Below are 17,365 nucleotides of genomic sequence, written 5' to 3' on the forward strand. Positions count from 1 at the left end.
GAGCTGTCCACGGGGCCCACATGCTCCTGCTGCTGGAGTCCAGCCTTGGCCTCCACACCTCATGCCACGAGGACCCCAGCATCGTCCCTTACACTGTTGGCACCTGTAGGTCCAATAAGGTGATGCCCTGGCCCCCGTGGGGAGCAAGACCACAAAACTCCTAGAAAGTCAAAGACCCTCCTTGGCTCAGCAAATCCCCCACTCCCAGCCTGGGCGCTGCCCTGTGACAGACAGGATGCTCCATGCAGGGCTGTGGTTACGGTATGACATCAGCTAATAACAACAGGTCCCGTTTCGCAGACAAGGAAACAGATCCCCGGAGGCTCAGCGGCTTGCATGAGATCGCCTAGCCTGGGGTTCCGGCCCAGTCAGGGCCCAGGGAGCAGTGGGGTGCTGGGCAGAAGACAGGGCTTGGGGACAGAGGGCAGCTGGGTGGAACATGGAGTGACAGGTGAGGTGTCCAGGGCCATGCCCCCGATGAGGCAGCTGGTGGGCTCGGCAGGGCCCCGGCCCCAAAGGGGGCCATGGCGGAGGCAGTTCCCATCCAAAGCCCTGTCTGTCCTGTTCAATTTCGAGCTGAAGTGCAAACAAGGCTCAGCACCCAGTGCTCCTGCCCCAAATCGAATTCGGTGCTGTGATTTCTCTGTGGGCGGCGGCCAGCCTTCCGGGGAAGGAGAGCGGGGGAGGCTGGCACGGGGGCCAGGCCCAACCCCGTGGTGGGCGGGTGGGTGCTGGCGGGGATGAGGCCATTTGTCTGGGGCAGCCAGCTTGGCTGGCCGGGATCTTCCACCCAAATTAAATTTTAACCCGGCTCATAAATCTTCCAAGTCCATCCCCTGCCTCCAGCCAGGTCCACCACAGGCCTCAGCCTGGGCCAGCACAGGGATAGCTTTGTCCAGTGCTCCATGTGGCTGCAGGGCAGTAGGGTCTGGCCTGCCCTGGGGAGAGGGGACAGTCGTGCATGGACAGGCCTGGAGGTCCTGCTAGGCACTGGCTGCTGGGGTTGGCCGAGGGCCCTGCCTGGCTGTCCCAGGCAGAAGCTTGGAGTCACCAGCTGGGGGCCCTGAAGGCCTGGGCCAGGGACCCAGTGGAGCTGTGGGTGACCCTGCTGTCAGAAGGGTCCTGTTCAGATCACAGCTCCTTCCTGGACAGGAGGTGGGTCTCCTAGCTTCTCTGAGCCTGTTTGCTCAGCTGTGCAGTGTCAAGGGGAGGACATAGCATTCCCTGTAGGAGGTATGGGGAATAAGGAAGGACGCAGATGACGCCCTGGGGGCAACAGAGATGGGCTCCTCTGGGGGCACCGCCAACCTGCACTGTCAGAGGGGTGGGCTGGGGGCCGCTTCCTGTCCCCACGGCACCTTCGTCCAGCAGACAACGGGGTGGCCTTGTGCCCAAACGGGGAGGGGCGAGGGTGGCCGCTGTAGGAGCAACCTGGGAAGACCCAGGGGCCTGCTTGCTCTGGCCCCTCCCCCTGGAGTGCCGGGGGCAGGGGGGGAGAGAGAGGGGGGGGGGGGGGGGGGGGCTGCCCCTGGGGATGCCATGGGAGCCCTAGGAGTGGGGTGGGGAGCTCGGTCCCCCTGCCTGAAGCCCTCTGTGCAGAGCCAAGGGAAGCTTCCCTTAGCTGTGCGTTTGTCGTTTATAGAGGTGTAAGGCGCGCCCACTGAAGTGCCGACTCAGGGGAGTTTCACCTGTGCGCATTGCCCCCAGCTCGCAGGACAGATCATTCCTGGGCCACCCCGACCTCCTCTGCCCCAGCTTCCTACTCTCAGTGTCAACCTGCCCCTCCCCGCTCTGCCCTTCCCGGGCACCCAGCTGCCCTCAGGGTGATGTGCAGACAGACCACCCCCTCCCCAGGAGGCTTCCCTCAGGACCTCTCCCAGCCAGCCTTCTCCCCACTGCTGACTTGAGGGCTGCGCTTGAGGCGTCATCCTGTACACGGCGGCTCACGTTCAGGGAAGAAAGTAGGGAGAGAAGGAAGGAGGGGGGTTCACCATGCCCGCAGCACAGGTGAGAGCTCCAAGGGGTCTGGGACTCGCCGGATGGACCCCCAGGCGGTGGCTGGCGCAGCCGAGGTCAGCGGGACTCTGACTTTGCGCTCCTTTCCTCCCCACCCCGTGGCACCTGCAAGCCGCCCTGGAAACCGTGGGAGGAGGGGGCCTGCCAGCCCTTCCTGACACAGCAGGGCCGATGCTGTCCCCTCGCCTCCAGGGCAGCGGTACGAGAGGAAAACCAGAGAAGTCTTTTTCACATTCGGATCCCTTCCGTGGCCCCCAGCATCTCCTGGCTGACAACCCCAGAACACACTGGGCCCTGATACGCTCAGGATGCCTGGCTCCCCGCCCTTCACGACCCCTGGGCCCTCGGACCTCGCTCTGCTGGCGTCTCTCCACACGGCGGCCATCTCCCGGGCGGCTGCCCCCTCGTCCACACCCCCGGACGCTCCTTTGTCTGGCATCAGAGCACACAGTTAACACCCCCACCCGTAAACACCGCGGGGCCGTGCTTCACCCACTCCCAAACGTGGATCACAAACGCGCTGACGTAGATGAAGTTTCCCCATCGAGCGAGGCCGGGGATTTGTGGGTCTGGCAGAAGCACACCTGCATAGCCCGGAAGGAAGCCCAGGCAAGCGGTCCTCCTGCTCTCCTGGGGCCCCCGCCCCATGTTGGTGCCCGGAACTGGGGCCTTCTGGAAGGACCCCGGAACCTAAGGAGGGAGACAAGCTGGCTGCTGCCCTCTGTGAGAGCAGGCCACACGGGCATCCTGCTTCTGCTGCTGCCCTGGGGAGGGCGTGTTGTGGGGGGCAGGGCAGGGGAGCCCCTCCACGGGCTCGCCACCCAGACCTCCCTCCTCTATCGCCTGTGCACCACCCCACCCCTGGGCTGTAGGTCAGGCCGGCTCCCTGCAACCCAAGTCCCTTGCCCTGGGTATCAAGAGCACCTAGGCCAAGGGAGGGGGCTGGGGGGTGTGGCTCTGCCCACGCAGGCTCTGGGCACTACAAGGGGCCAGGTCAAGCTGGTGTGTCCCTCACCATCCTTGCTGGAGCTCTGGGCTAGGAGACTGGCACTCAGGTCCCAGGCTGCTTGCTAGGCACTGTCATGGATACCCCGAGCTGACGTGGTCCAAGGAAGGGGCACAGCTGGAGCCAGCATCCTGCTGACCTCATGCCCCACAGCCTAGATGTGGACAGCTGGAGGCGGGTGCCTGGCCCAGCGTCTCTGCACCACGGGGTCCATCCACCACTTCCCTGGCAGGCGAGGGCAGGTGATGGCTTAGCCACCACACCCCCCAGCTTCTGGGGTGAGGGAGAGGCTGGAGAGGGCTGGGCTATGTCAGGAAGGGAGACCAGGGCTCAGCTGTTTGGAGACCCAGGGAGGACCCTGCCTGAGGTCACCCACTCCAGCGTGGCTAGACACACGGGTTCCCACATTAGCACTGCTCCCCGGTCACCATCTGCCCCTCCCAGCCTCCTCCTCTGGCTCTTCCCATAGACACTTGGACCCCGTGAGTCTCCTGCCCCCAGCCCAGGGCCCTGGGGACTCTGTTACTCAGACCATGCTTACAGAAAAAAAGTTGAGCCACCTGGAGACTCCTCCGGTTGAGTCGATTAAAGCCGCTGCATCCCCTGGGGAGAGACCAGGTGGGCACCCTGGGGAGCCGTAACCAGGAGATGAAGGGGCCTCAGCTGCCAGGCAGGGCTGAGGAGTGCAGCGGGGACTTGGAGGGAGGGAGGCCGGGTCCAGCCCCAGCTCTGCCCCCTCTGAAGCCAGGGAACCTGGGACAGGGGGCTCTGGGAGCCTCGGGTTCCTCACCTGTGAGAGGGAGGCACCACTGTGCTCCCTGTAGGGTGCGCTGTGAAGGTGAGCACCAGTAGAGAAGGCGGGCGCTCCCCTGCTCGCCTCTACTCTCCCCTGCACCTGGCAGCCGTGGCCGAGCACATGAGACACCCTCGTCCCTGTGCTCTCCTGGGCACAGCGCCCAGCTCCGCGCTCCCTGTGAGGACCTTTCCACCTCCAGGCCCCTGGCCTCCCCACCCCGTCCACGGCATCCCTTTCACAGGTACCCACAGGGTCCATCCTGGTGCCATGTCACACATGCCAGGATGCCGGTGAGGGGCGCCCTCTCCGCCTGGCAGCCCCCGATGGCTCTGCCCACGTCCCTGTGGTGCCAAGTTGCACCGCCCTTTCCAGTTTATTGTCCTCTCTGGGTTTCAGGTTTTCCATCCACACAGACTCAGAGCCAGGCAGCCCCTATCAGCTGTGTGGCCCCTGGCAAGTCACCTATCCCCTCTGGGTGTCAGTTGTCTCATCCTCCTCACGGGATCATTAGGGGCAGGAAACGAGTCAGCAGACAGTGGAAGACTCTGAATGTGCGTGGCTCACGGGAGGCCCTCGGGAAGTGGAAGTGGCCGTTGTGTGATCACTTGGCAGGGGGTCAGGGTGTGCCAGAGTGGGTGTTCACAAGGCTGTGACGGGGCTGGGGAGACCACTCGGGAAGGGGAGGCTCTCTGGCTGGCGACAGTGGCAAGCGTCACCACGAGGGTCCGAGGAGCTCGCTGGCGACCATGGCCTCCTGGCCCGGAGCAGGCTGCAGAGGGCCTGGAAGGAGAGCGTGCACAGCCTCGCAGAGTCCTGCAGGAGGCAGGCAGGCGACACTGAAGACCTTTCACGTAGGTTAAGAGCACCCACAGCCCTGGGTCAGAAAGAGCAGGGTCCCAGCCTTGACTCTGCTGTGAGACCAGCATAGGGTGAGCGGCTCTCTCGGGCTGCCTAGGATTTGTACTAAAAGTCGATGGACTGTAGCCTGCCGGGCTCCTCTGTCCATGGGATTCTCCAGGCAAGAATACTGGAGTGGGTTGCCATTCCCTTCTCCAGGGATCTTCCTCACTCAGGGATCGAACCTGGGTCTTCTGCATTGCAGAGAGATTCTTTACTGTCTGAGCCACCAGGGAAGCCCAAACGGGAAAAATCCCAGGCAAAAAAAGATCTGGGGTTTTCCCTGGTGGTCCAATGGCTAAGACTCCACACTCCCAATGCAGGGGGCCTGGGTTCGATCCCTGGTCAGGGAACTAGGCCCCACATGGTGCAACTAGACCCAGAACAGCCAGAAAAAGAAAGGAAGGAAGGAAGGAAGGATCTGTGGGTTACCCGGGACCTGCGCTGAGGTACCTCACATCTCTGAGCCTCAGTTTCCTCGTCTGTAAGCTGGAGAAGCAGCCTTCTCCCCGGGCGAGTGGGCCTGGGAAAATCGAATCAGACCCGGCAGGCGGGTGGGATGGGCGTGCGGGTCTCCAGTCCTCGCCCGTCCTCAAGAAACGGATCCAAGGGTGTTTTTCCCGACCGGGAGCCTAATAGTCAGCAGTTATTTATCGCTGCGTTTCCTTGTGGGTAGGAAAGCCACAAATAAGTAAATTCAGGCAGCAGGGCACCATTATCGAGCCCAGTGCTTTATTTCCCCATCTCGTCTCCAGCCCGGGCCGGCTGCAGGTCGATAATAATTTACGACGCAGCCCCCGCAGCAGAGGGGAGGTGGCCAGAAAAACACGTTAGGTTGGAGTCACCCTCCTTGTACCAGCTCTGCACTAGCAGGCGGCTGTGACGGCGAAGCTGGGGGCTGGGGAGGGAGGCCCCCGGCCCCACACGAGGGAGGGGGCAGAAGGGCGGCTCGTGGGCGCTGGCCGCAGGGGCTTTGCTGGAGGAGGGCAGAGGGGAGCAGGCAGCCAGGGTGCTACCCGGCCCCTGCTTGTCCCCGACCTCCGATCGGGCCCACGTTCTGGGGCAGAGCTAAAATGGGTCAAGGGGACAGCAGTGGGTCTCTCCAAGGAGTGGTCTGGGGTTTGCCTCAGGTGGGACCCCAGGAGAGTGGGGCCTCAGACAGGGGTCCCGTGCCTGAGACCTCGGGAGAAACCTAGGCGGGGGGATGTGAACGGGAGAGGGCAGGGGAAGGGAGGAGCCCAGCGGTGGTCCTGGCCAGGATGTGATCCACGGTGGCCGGGGGGCTCCGGAGCCGAAATCGCAGGGTGGTGTCTCACTGCATCCTGGCTGGCCAGTCAGTGGCCTCCAGGGAGAGGACATGAGTGGCTGGCGGGGCAGCTGGAACCACCAGCAGCCACCCACTCACAGCGCCCGGCAAGGGGTCTGGGGGCCTGGAGGCCTCCACCACGGGGGTCCCCAGCCCGCAGGGCCTCTGCCAGTCTACCCTGCTGCAGCAGGAGAGGGGCTGTGATTTGGATTTCACGATTTACGTCGCTGATTTCATCACCTCTCGGGTTCTGTCGTGTTTGCCGCCATGACAATCTCACTCTTCCCTCTGGGGACTCGGGGGCGTGAAACTGGGGTGTGTGTGGGGGGCGGCACTGAGTCAAGCTCGTGTCCTGGGGCCAGGCGGGCGCGAGGGGAGTCAGACACGGGGGGAAGCTGCTGCTCTGACTCGACGGGGGCTGTGGGAGGGAGTGGGTCTCCCAGGCAGGCAGTCTGGTCAGCACAGGACGCCGAGGGAAGGGCTTTAGCGAGAGCACCTGTCTCGAGGGTTATGATAATAATAATTGCTGGCTTCTGTATGTGGCTGGAGTGCCAGGCTGGTCCTTAGGGCATCTGCAGGGTACCATCTTTGATCGCCACCACCAACCCACGAGGGTGCTTCCGTCATACTCCATCTCATAGATACGGAAATGCTCAAGAGACCCAAGAAACACAGCTGTTGAAGCTACACAGTTCCGACCTCTGACTCCAGGCTGTTAACCACCTTTTCTTCCGGTGTGTCCTCAGTCACTGAGTCATGTCGAACTACTTTGTAAGCCCGTGGACTGTTGCCCACCAGGCTCCTCTGTCCATGGGATTTTCCAGGCAAGAATACTAGAGTGGGTTGTCATTCCTACTCCACAGGATGTTCCCGACCCAGGGATCGAACCCGCATCGTGCGTCTCCTGTGCCCTCCTAGCCCTGCAGTCACATCCCAGTGCCCCCAGGAGGCAGCTGAGGCCCTGGCAGGTCAAGGACTCATCCAAGGTCCTCCAGTCCAGCAACACTTCCCTCATCCCTCTTCCCTGTGCCCACTATCGGCATTCTCAGGGGGCCCCTGCCTGCCAGCCCTCTCACTCTATCCCCAGTGTGACCCCAGCTGATCAGTGAGAGATCCCGGGCTCCTTTTCCGGCAGAAACCTAATCGGCAAACAATGGGCAAACAGTTGGCAAATGAGGGGACAGGCATAACCTGACTGCCCACGCTTAACTAAGGGGCGCTCTCTTTTGTCGGTGCTTATGCGTTGTTTATAGTTGGCTGTGCTGGGCCTCCATCGCTGCACACGGGCTTTCTCTAGTTGCGGTGAGCCAGGGGCTCCTCTCTGGTTGCAACACGATGGCTTTGCCTCGCAGGGGTTCCTCTTACTGCGGAGCACAGGCCTAGGTGTGTGGGCTTCAGTGGCCGTGGTGCCTGGGCTCAGTGGTGTCGCCTCTCGGGCTCCAGAGGGCCAGCTCAGTAGCTGTAGTGCATGGGCTCAGCTGCCCCATGGCATTTGGGACCTTTCTGGCTCAGGGACTGAACCGGTATCCTCTGCATTGCAGGCAGATCCTCAATCACTGGACCACCAGGAAGCCCAAGGGGGCTTCCTCTTGAAGGTCCCAAAAAACCACCCTCCCAAGCCAAGCCCAGAAGCATGTCCTGGTGTGTTCAGAAGGCCAGCCTGGGCCCCTGCCTTGTCCCCCACCCACTGGAAAACTGGTCACCTCCCTGCTGGGCCTATTTTAGGGGCAGCAAGGTGGTCCCGGGACTTCCCAAGTGGTGCTAGTGGTAAGAACCCGCCTGCCAATGCAGGAGATTAAAGAGACACAGGTTTGACCCCTGGGTTGGGAAGATTTTCTGGAGGTGGGCATGGCAACCCACGCCAGTATTCTTACCTGGAGAATCCCATGGACAGAGGAACCTGGCGAGCTACAGTCCATAGGGTCACAAAGAGTTGGGCACGACTGAAGCACACACACAAGGTGGTCCTAGGACAGCGGGAGGACTGCACGGGGGGACCCCCTCCTGGTCCTCCTCAGGGGCCGTGTGACCACGGAGGGTCGGGGGTGGCACCCCACATTCTCACGGCCAGCCGTCCGAGAAGCTCTGAACACAGCCTCCAGGAGGGCCCCATTGTTTTTTCTTTCTGCCTGGCTCTTACAAAAATTAAACACGGATGGTTTCATCTTGGGAAAATTAGCATTCTAGGCAGCGCTAGGGGATGTGATCAGAATGTCAAGGCCAGAGCCACAGAGCAGGAAGGTAAGGGAAGAGATGCCCGTGCCTGGTGGGGGCCCTTGGGTGGGGGCAGAAGGCTCGGATCTGCCCAGGAGGCACGGTGGGGCTTTGCCTGGCCGCCAGGGGGAAGGATGAGGCTGGGGGTGGCTGGGGGGTGGGGTGGGTGGCTGCATCGGGTCCAGGGCTGGGGGTGGTGGAGATGAGGGAGGCTCAGAACAGAGAGTGGGTCTGCCCAGGACCTGTGGCTTCCCGTGGCCCCAGCCTGGTTCATCTACACATCCATCCCCTCTCTCATTCGGCCCTCATTTGCTGATGTGTGCACCTCCTGTGTGCTAGGCACCAAGCTGGGGGGCTAAGGGCAGGGACGTGCTAGGCCCACCCCCCGACCGCCGAGCACACACCGGACACTCAGCACACAGCAGACTCTGCTGCCCAGAGCGTGTTCCGAAGAACGTGCAAATCCTGCGCAGTTAACAGGTGACCGCCGGCGTGAACGGCGTTAAATCAGTACCTTTGAGACGGGACTTCTCAGAGCCTTTAATGACTGAGGTGCCCCATGAACCGGGTTGCGGAGCACTGCCCTCCAGTCCTGGCCGCCCAGGAAGTGTGCTGTGGGCACAGAGCCAAGAGCGGGTTCGTGTCCGGGCCCCACTGTGGGCCCACTGTGTGACCTTGGGCAGGCTGCTGAATCTCTCTGTTTCCTCAGGTGGAAAATTGAAACGGTAATGATAGTGCCTGTGGGTCCAGTGAGGTGCTGGAAGGATGGTGCCCGCCTCAGACTTAATACGGGGTTGCTCCTGTTGCTGTTGTTACTGTATTATTATTATCCACTTAGCTCTGTGTGCTGGGCCGTAGGCAGAAGTCTAGTTAGCGATGGCGGCTGTCGCGTTGCTGACACAGTCCATGCCCTAAAGGGGTCACAGCCCGGGGTTAAAGACAGTTATTTACAGAATCCAGGGTGGACAGCGCGGGGCCAGGGCTTTGGGGAGGTAGCAGCCGGAAGGAACAATGGCATGGCTTCAATAGCACAGCTTGGGGAAGGAAGCCTGGGTTGGCTAGGCCCCCACCTGATGCAGTCTCCCTGGTCCAGCCTCACTGTTAAGTGGCCATCCAGCCTGGGCCTCGGCACCCCTAGCACTGGAAGTCTGGTCCATCTTTGGGTATCTCCACCCGTCACAGACTTCTTAACTGAATCCCTCCTGTCCATCTAGTTCTTGGGCCTCCCAGAGCATGGTGGTCTTCCTTCTCCCAGGTCAGCTTGTACGTCTGGGAAGACCAGGGACCAGCTGTCTTCCCCGAACTGTCCCACCTACCCCCCACCTCCGTCATGGCCCTAGCTTTTCCTCTGGGCCTCCTGCCCTGCAGTGTGGCTGTGCCTCTGGCAGGGCCCAAACTGAACGAGGTTCCCCGTCTAGACTGACCAGGGCAGAAGCAGGGAGGGAGCAGGTGGAGAGGCCCTCCTGCGATGCAGGTCCCTCCTTTAATGCAGCCCTCTAGAACCATGAGTTGGAAACCCCCATGTCTGGAGAGTCGGTCATCTTGTTCTGCACACACAGAGAAGGCCAGTCTAATACACAGTAGGGTGTCAGGGAGCCCGAGAGGCCATGCTAAAGCAGGCTAGGGACAAGGGACAGTCAGGGAAGGCTTCCTGGAGGAAGGGGCACTCATCAGCCAGAACCAAATGGCAGGCTCCCAGAGCAGAGACCTTCTGAGTCACCCAGTCTGCCCTGTCTGGCCACAGGGAAACTGGCAGAGTTGTTTGGTTGCTTACATTGTAGGTCAGACTCCAGAAGCTAACTATTCAGGTATCACTGGAGGGATCATTTATCTCTAGGAAATGTGGCTGGGGGAGGCTGGCCACAGAGGCCAGAGATCTGGCAATGCTGGGCCCCCAGCTCCTTGTCTGCCAGGATTCAGAAAGTCCCCCAACCCACCATGACCACTGGCATCCTTAGCTGTCCCTGGAGTCCACGAGGGGTGGGGGGATTCTGAGGCCCAAGACCCCACACCCAGGTCAGGGGCCCGGGAATTAGCCCAGTGCCCCCTGTCTGGGCCTGCATCCTGGGAGGCGAGAGCCGGGGTTTGGGGTGCTCCAGGACAGGGAAGCAGCCTCCAGGCGAGGCCAGCCCTTGTGCTCCAGGAGTGAAGGTACCAGGGGCCTCCTTAGCCCCAGCTTCAAAGAGCTCCGTTATTAGTAAAGTGCACCGTGAAGGCTTTTTCTTCCTCCTTCTATCCTTAAGGCAGATTCCCAAATGAAAAGGAAAATACACAACGAGCAGCCATGAGGAAACCTCGGAGGAAAGCCAGGCGGCTGCAGAGCTGGGAAGGAGCGCCACGCCCCCATCGCGTGGGGGTGTGGGCTTCCTTTCTTTATTTTAAACAGTCTCTTTTCCCTTCCTCCCGACTCAGCCAGTCTCTCAGGCTGCACTTTAAGTCCTTTTGAAGTGTTACAACCATTTTCTCCTCTTTCAATTAACAACAAGAAAAGGAAGCTAATAGCTTCCTGAGCCACTCACTGTAAATATTAACAAAGTCTGGCCGCCTGGCCTGGGCGCTCGGCATTGCTCCCTGCCGGAGAGTGAGTTTACGGGAAGGACGGGAGGGGGTGAGAGATTTCCAACACTCAGCCGAAAACCCCTTGGCACAGGCTTCTGCTGGTGCAGGGGAACTGAAGAGTGGGCTGGGGGAGCCAGGCTTGAAGGCGCCTGTCCCCGAGGGTTAGGGGGCCTGGCACAGCTGGCGAGAGGCACGTGGGTACTTCTGGAAGAAAGGGCAGCTTCCACCAGCTGCACCTGAGTAAATGCAGGTGCGTGGTCGGAATACCGAGCTCATGGCTCTGAGGGTGGTCAGTAGGGGAGGTCTAGGGAGGAGCGGCATTTTGAATTCAGTAGCTGGGCAGGGGTGTGGGGGGCGGTGCAGCTGATGGTCCCCAGGGTGCCTGTGCCCACAGGGTTCAGATTACTGGAGGAATGTGAGGCTGCAGTGAGGGGAAGGAGCTGGGGATGAGGGGAGCTCAGACCCAGCGAGCAGAGCCTGGGTTCTGAAAGCTCCTTGGCCTGCTCCCTGAGAGACCCCCATAGTCCCTGAGCCTCCTCCCAGCATCCGTGCTTGCTAAATCGCTTCAGTCGTTTACAACTCTTTGTGATCCCATGGACTGTAGCCCGCCAAGCTCCTCTGTCCATGGGATTCTCTAGGCAAGAATACTGGAGTGGGTTGCCATTTCCTCCTCCAGGGGGTCTTCCCGACCCAGGGATCAAACCTGCGTCTAACCACTAGCGCCACCTGGGAAACCCCTGAGCCTCCCAGACATACCAGTAAAGTCTTGCTTCAAACATCTGCTTGAGGAACTTCCCCAATTTCCAGAGGCTAAAACTCCAGGTTCCTAGTCCAGGGGGCCTGGGCTCAGTCCCTGGTCGGGAAGCCAGATTCTGCACGCTGCAGCTAAGAGTTTGCATGCCGCAACAACGACGACGAAAAAGGATCCCCCAGGCCGCAACTAAGACCCAGCACAGCCAAAATAAACAAGATAAATATAAATCTATTAAAAGAAAGTCTCGAAAGACCTATGGCATGTAGACTGGACAGGGCCCATCTTGTGACCGGGGTGGCCAGGGGCCCAGGTAAGAGGAGACGGAGGCCAGCGACCGGGAGGGGACTGGATCTTCTGCCCAGGACGCCCACTGCCCGAATCCACGGAGGGACCCGCCCAGCCAAAAGCTCACAGTGGGACGTGGTCGGGAAACACACAGGCACTGTTCTGCCCGCAGAGCAGGCCAATTTCCTGAGAAAGGCCTGGCCTTCGCTGTTGCACCAGACTCATCCTCACTGGGCTCCCTGGGCTGGACACAGACCTTTGTGTGCGGAAACTGGGTTTCAACAAGCCCTGTGAGGTAGACCTGACCAGCAGGCAGCTCCTTCCGGGGAGCCACGGGCAGAGGGCACAGGCCACAAATGGCCCACCGTGGGCACGCAGGGGACTGTCTCCTGGTATGCAGGCAGGGGAGCAAGCCTTGGGGGGCCTGGTACCCTCACTGTTCCCTCTGCCCCCTAACAGCAGGGCCATACACAGCCCCCTCAAGGGGCTCTCCCAGAGGCTGAGAGCAGCGGTCATGAGCCCGGCTGAGCACAGCTGCCCGTGGCTGGCCCCTGCCCGGAGTGCCTCCTGCCGCCCGCTGGCTCGGAGGTGATTTCAAAGGCACAAGAGCCCTCCAGGCGCAGGAGGCCTCTTCAGGCACCCGCCCACGCTCCTGGCTCGGCACACCCCGGGGACAACGGTGCCCATTCGGCGGCCTCTCTAGGTCCCCGCTGCTCAGCCATCTTGCTGGGGCAGCACCCTGAACTGGTATAGTAGCTGGGAGCCTGGAGTCGGTGGCTTCTCTGCTCCGGGCACTGCCCAGCCGGCTCCCCAGTCGTCTGTCTCCAAGGGTGGGCACTGGCCAGGTGGCGTGGGCCCCTGCAGCCACAGATTGGCTTGCACGCTTGTTCACACGCCCGTCCCTGAAAGTCTGGGTTTTGTTAGGAAACAGTTTAATTAGCAGAGCGGAGGCTGGGAGGGTTCACGCCCGAACGCAGGCTCTCGCACATCCTCCCCTTCTCACCCGCGTAGCTGTGCGGGTGCCATGCTACCGTGCCAAGCTGGGGGGCCAGAGTGAGTGAGAAGGGGGTGGGGGTGCCTCTCCTGCAGAGGCGCCTCCAGCTCCTGCCCCTCTGGAGCCCTCCCTGGGTGCCCAGAACCAGGCTCGGAGCCCCTGGGGACCAGCTGCCCATGCTGCTGCTCTGTGGGGTCACAGGAGCCCTCAGCCACCCTCCAGCGAGGAGGAGGAGGAGGAAGAGGAGGAGGGAACCCATTCGCCCCAGGCCTGTCTTCAGGGAGGCCTCTAAGTCAGCCCCTCCGTCTCAGCACCCCTGCTCCCCACCCCTGCTCCTGAGGACGCTGTCCCAGCCTCTCACTGGTCTGCTCCCATGCACCCTGGTGCCCTCCAATTCTCCAAGGAGGTCTGGTCATGCCCCTTCCTGCCTGGGTGCCCTCACTGGCTCCCCACCACCCTCAAAATGAAAACCAGGCCCCTCAGCAGAGCATTCAAAATTCCCTCCAAGAATCCCACCTCCCACTTCTGCTTAGATCACAGCCCTCCTAACTCAGAGCTTCGGGACACCAGCCTTCCCACTCACCAAGCCCTCTTGCCTCTGAGCCTTTGCATACACTGTTCCCTCAGCCTGAAATACCCTTCCGGCCTAGCCCCTATAGGGCTGACTCTGTTACAGGAGCAGTCCACACCCCCTAAGGGAAGAGCTCTCCCTGCCCCGTGGCCCTGGCCCCCAGCCCTCTGCCCCCCAGAAAGAAGCAGCGTGACTGTGGCAGCGCCCAGGTCCATGCCGGCGGGAGCGGGGGTGACCCACACTGCGGTGGGGGAGAAGGGACAGGCCCTGTGGATGCCTGTCCTTGTGGGAGGAAGTCGGCAGCCATGGAACAAACTCCAGCTTTGAGCCACAAAGAGCCTTTTTCATCTCTAAAGGTCGTATACAGATGTTGACCTCAGCCTGCAAGTCTGAAATGAAAGAACACCCTGGGTCTGCTAGCTCATGCCAGCTTTGACCTGCTTACAAAGATCTAAACTCTGCCCTCTCTGCCACAGGGCAGCTCTGCCCAGGGAGGGGCGCTGGCATGTTGTTCATTTAGAACGCCACTTGGCTAAGTCACCGGCCATAAAGCCCACCTGGGTTTCCAGCAGCACATACAGGCGTCTGATTAATGACACACACATAAAAATCCATCCCAAAGAGTCATAGGTTGGAAAGAAGCAGGCGGGCTAATTGCTAATATAGGAATTAATGTTAGTGCGTTCCTATCTTCAAGGCAGGTGGGAGCTTGTAAAGTTGAAGAGTGTTTCCATTTCAGGTGGAGGCTTGAGGTCCAAAGGTGGGGCAGCGACCCTGAAAGGTGGATGGGGGGACCATGGCCACACCGCCCCACTCCAGCTTGCCATTGAACCCAGGTGACTATCATGACGTGGGAGTCTAGAGGACCCCAGAACCACAGCATGGCATCACCTTCCCCAGAAAGCCCTCTGTGACCCAGCTACTTGCCCTCCACGCCCAAGCTGGGCAAGGAGTGGCTTTGACTCTGCCAGCATCCCGTGTGTGTCTCACACTGACCCGCTGCAAACCAGTGACCTCCCTCACGGGACCACGAGCTCCTAGGGGTCAGGGGCTCCTCTTTGGGTCCATGCATCCTGCACAGCAGTGGGTCTCAAAACATGCTTGCCAGATGGATGGAAAGGAAAGGAAATTTCCTAAAGGAAATCAGTCCTGAATATTCATTGGAAGGACTGATGCTGATGCTGAAACTCCAATACTTCGGCCACCTGATGCAAACAAGTGAGTCACTGGAAAAGACCCTGATGCTGGGAAAGAGTGAAGCGGGGAGGAGAAGGGGGCGACAGAGGATGAGATGGTTGGATGGCATCACCGACTCAAGGGACATGAGTTTGAGCAAGCTCCGGGAGTTGGTGATGGACAGGGAACCCTGGCATGCTGCAGTCCATGAGGTTGCAAAGAGTCGGACACAATTGAGTGACTGAACTGAACTGAGAGATGGAAAAATGGATGACAGATGGAAAGATGGGCAGGTAGATGGATGAGTGGAGAAACAGAGGGTGGGAGAGCGCTATACAGATGGATGGATGGAGAGATGGAAAGTCCGATAGGTGCATGGAAGGATGGTTACTGGATGGATGGAAAGACAGATGAACTGACAAATAACTGCATGAGAGGGACTCGGGAGAAGCCTAAGGTCTCTAGGTGCGTGGGCCTAAGGGCCTCTTTGTGTTTCTGTTGCACTGAGACTTAGTGTCGTGCAGGGAGGAGGGAACTGGCCCAAAGTTCAAGTTCCTGGCTTCCATGCAAGTACAGACGTAGACAAGCTCCCACCTTCTCAGTGTCTGCATCTGCACAGTGGGGACAGTCCTCCCTGCCCGGCCAGCTGTGCTGGGCTGGCCCCAGGCTCAGGGGAGACGGTAAAGCAGAAATGACCTGGGAAAGGATAAGGGACATCGTCCCCTTGTAAACAGCGTCTATGTCAGGCAGACAGATCCGGCCAAGGTGCAGAGAGTACTGGAGAGACGTGGGATCATGCACTTGGCTTTCTTTCCTCCTTTCGTATTTCTTTTGCTACAGTTATGATGTTGTTATTTATAATAAAAACTAAAACGGTGTAAGCATCTCAAGTACTTGCTGAGGAAGCTTTTATCGTGTTGACCCAAAAAATGGGCCCTTGGCACTGGAGTGCAGGGACCAGACCTATGGGAAGGGGAGACAGCAGAGGCGAGGAGGGTGAGCAGAGGGTGTCGTGTGGTTGGAGTACCCGCAGCTGGCCCAGGGCCGGGCTCCCGCTTTGAGACCCTGAGACCGTGCAGATTCGCTTTGTCTTTGGTCAGCTGGACTGGCCGCGTGGGAGGTGCACGTACACCTGCTGGCGTGGCTTGCTCTGCCTGTGCTAGGTTACAGTGTGTGTGCCCACTGGGGACTGCACAGCTTGACGGGCGGTGTATGCCAGGAGGGCTCGTTTAGGAGGTGTGCCTGGGCCCAGCGCATGCAGGTGGCTGCAGGAATCGTTACCGTGCACCACACGTGGACGTGAAGCACTCTCACCTTGCCAGCACCGCGTCCAGGCTGCCCTCGGTGCACACATCCTCCCTGACTCTCGAGAGGCACCCATCACCCAGAAGCACTCAAGGAGCCCACATTCCCTGTGGGGCCTGGGCCAGGCATTGCTGCCCGGCTCCCAGAAGGACCACACACAGGGACAGGGGAGGCAGGGGGAAGTGACCCCGAATGCACAAGGCTGGACAGGCCTGCTGAGAGCCTTGCTTGTACTCTTGGTTCTCTCAGTGTAAAGTGTATTTATTAAGGACCTACTGTGTGCAAGGCACTGACTCAGGCGCTAGGAGATCAGCCTCCGATGAGCAGATGTGGTCTCTTCCTTGAACCAGGAAGATAATTCCTTGCGAGACATGATGTCATTGCCATCATGGTTTGTTCAACCCCGCAGGCGGAGAGGAGGTGAGGGGTGACGGTGAACAGACTCTTTCAGAAAGGGGGGCAGCATGGGGAGGGGCGGGGGCCAGCTCGGGGAGTTAGGGCAGGTGGTAGGCATGGAGGCCAGGGGGCCAGGCCTTGTGGGGCCTTGGAGGCTGCTTTGGCAATGTCGCCTTTATCCTGAGGGCTCTGGGAAGGGTCTGAGCCAGCCGAACGCAGCTGCCTTCCTGGGTTCATAATTTCAAGAGCAGAGCTCTGTCGTGGGGGGTCAGCCGGCCATGGCTCTCGGTCCAGAGGATGCTGTCACCACCCTCTCTAAATACGGAGGCCCAGGAGCCTCTGCTCCCACCCCCCCAAGGTAGAAAACAATTTCCTCACCCCGGCCAGGGAGGCGGATGACCTCATTGGACTCTTTCCATCTCTCGCTTTCATAGAGAAATTACAATTTATAATTGGATGAAATCACGCGGGTGTAACAGCAATAAGAGCCGGGCTGGAGCCCAGCAGTCACCCCTTACGTGGGGACTTTGTCCTCATCTTCCCTCCTGTCCAGCCCCCACCCAACCCCTTGCCAGGGGGCTGCCCCCCACCTGCCTGCTTACACCGTGAGTATTTGCCAGCTCCTGGCCATCCGGGGGTGATGTCCCGTGGGCTCTTAAACCTCGCTGTTTCTTAACCCTCCTTGCTCCTGGGGAAGCTTGTCCCACGGCCTCTCCACTTCTCCCGTCCACCCATCAGCCTCTGCCCGCCCTCCACCTGGCCAGCACCTGCCCCGCTTCCACATGGAGTCCCTGCCAGGTGGGGTGCCCGGTGAGTGCCCAGACCCTCTCCCCCAGTATGGGCTCTAGACATGCACCCCAAATATCCTGGTTTTAATTTGCGACAACCCCAGACAACACGTGTTTCTCAAATCAGCCACCTTCGGCCCTACAAAGGCAAGTGCCCAGATGCAGCCGAGCCCATCTGGATCCGATTTCAAACCAGAGCTCACGCTCTCAGATGTGTAATAAAAGCCCTCTTCCAAAGAGGGGCTCCTGCAGGGGGAATACGGACGCCGGGGCAGCGTGGGCCTTCAGCACGCCACGCTAAT

General features: G+C 60.2%; 1 protein-coding gene across 5 annotated transcripts in view; it reads right to left on the reverse strand.

Annotated features, from left to right (window-relative positions):
* The window catches only part of MACROD1 (mono-ADP ribosylhydrolase 1), a 154,653-nt gene that overhangs the window by 81,529 nt on the left and 55,759 nt on the right, over positions 1 to 17,365 (reverse strand). The window lies entirely within an intron of this gene.

The sequence above is a fragment of the Ovis aries genome, chromosome 21 (genome assembly GCF_016772045.2).
Source record: "Ovis aries strain OAR_USU_Benz2616 breed Rambouillet chromosome 21, ARS-UI_Ramb_v3.0, whole genome shotgun sequence".
NCBI lineage: Eukaryota > Metazoa > Chordata > Mammalia > Artiodactyla > Bovidae > Ovis > Ovis aries.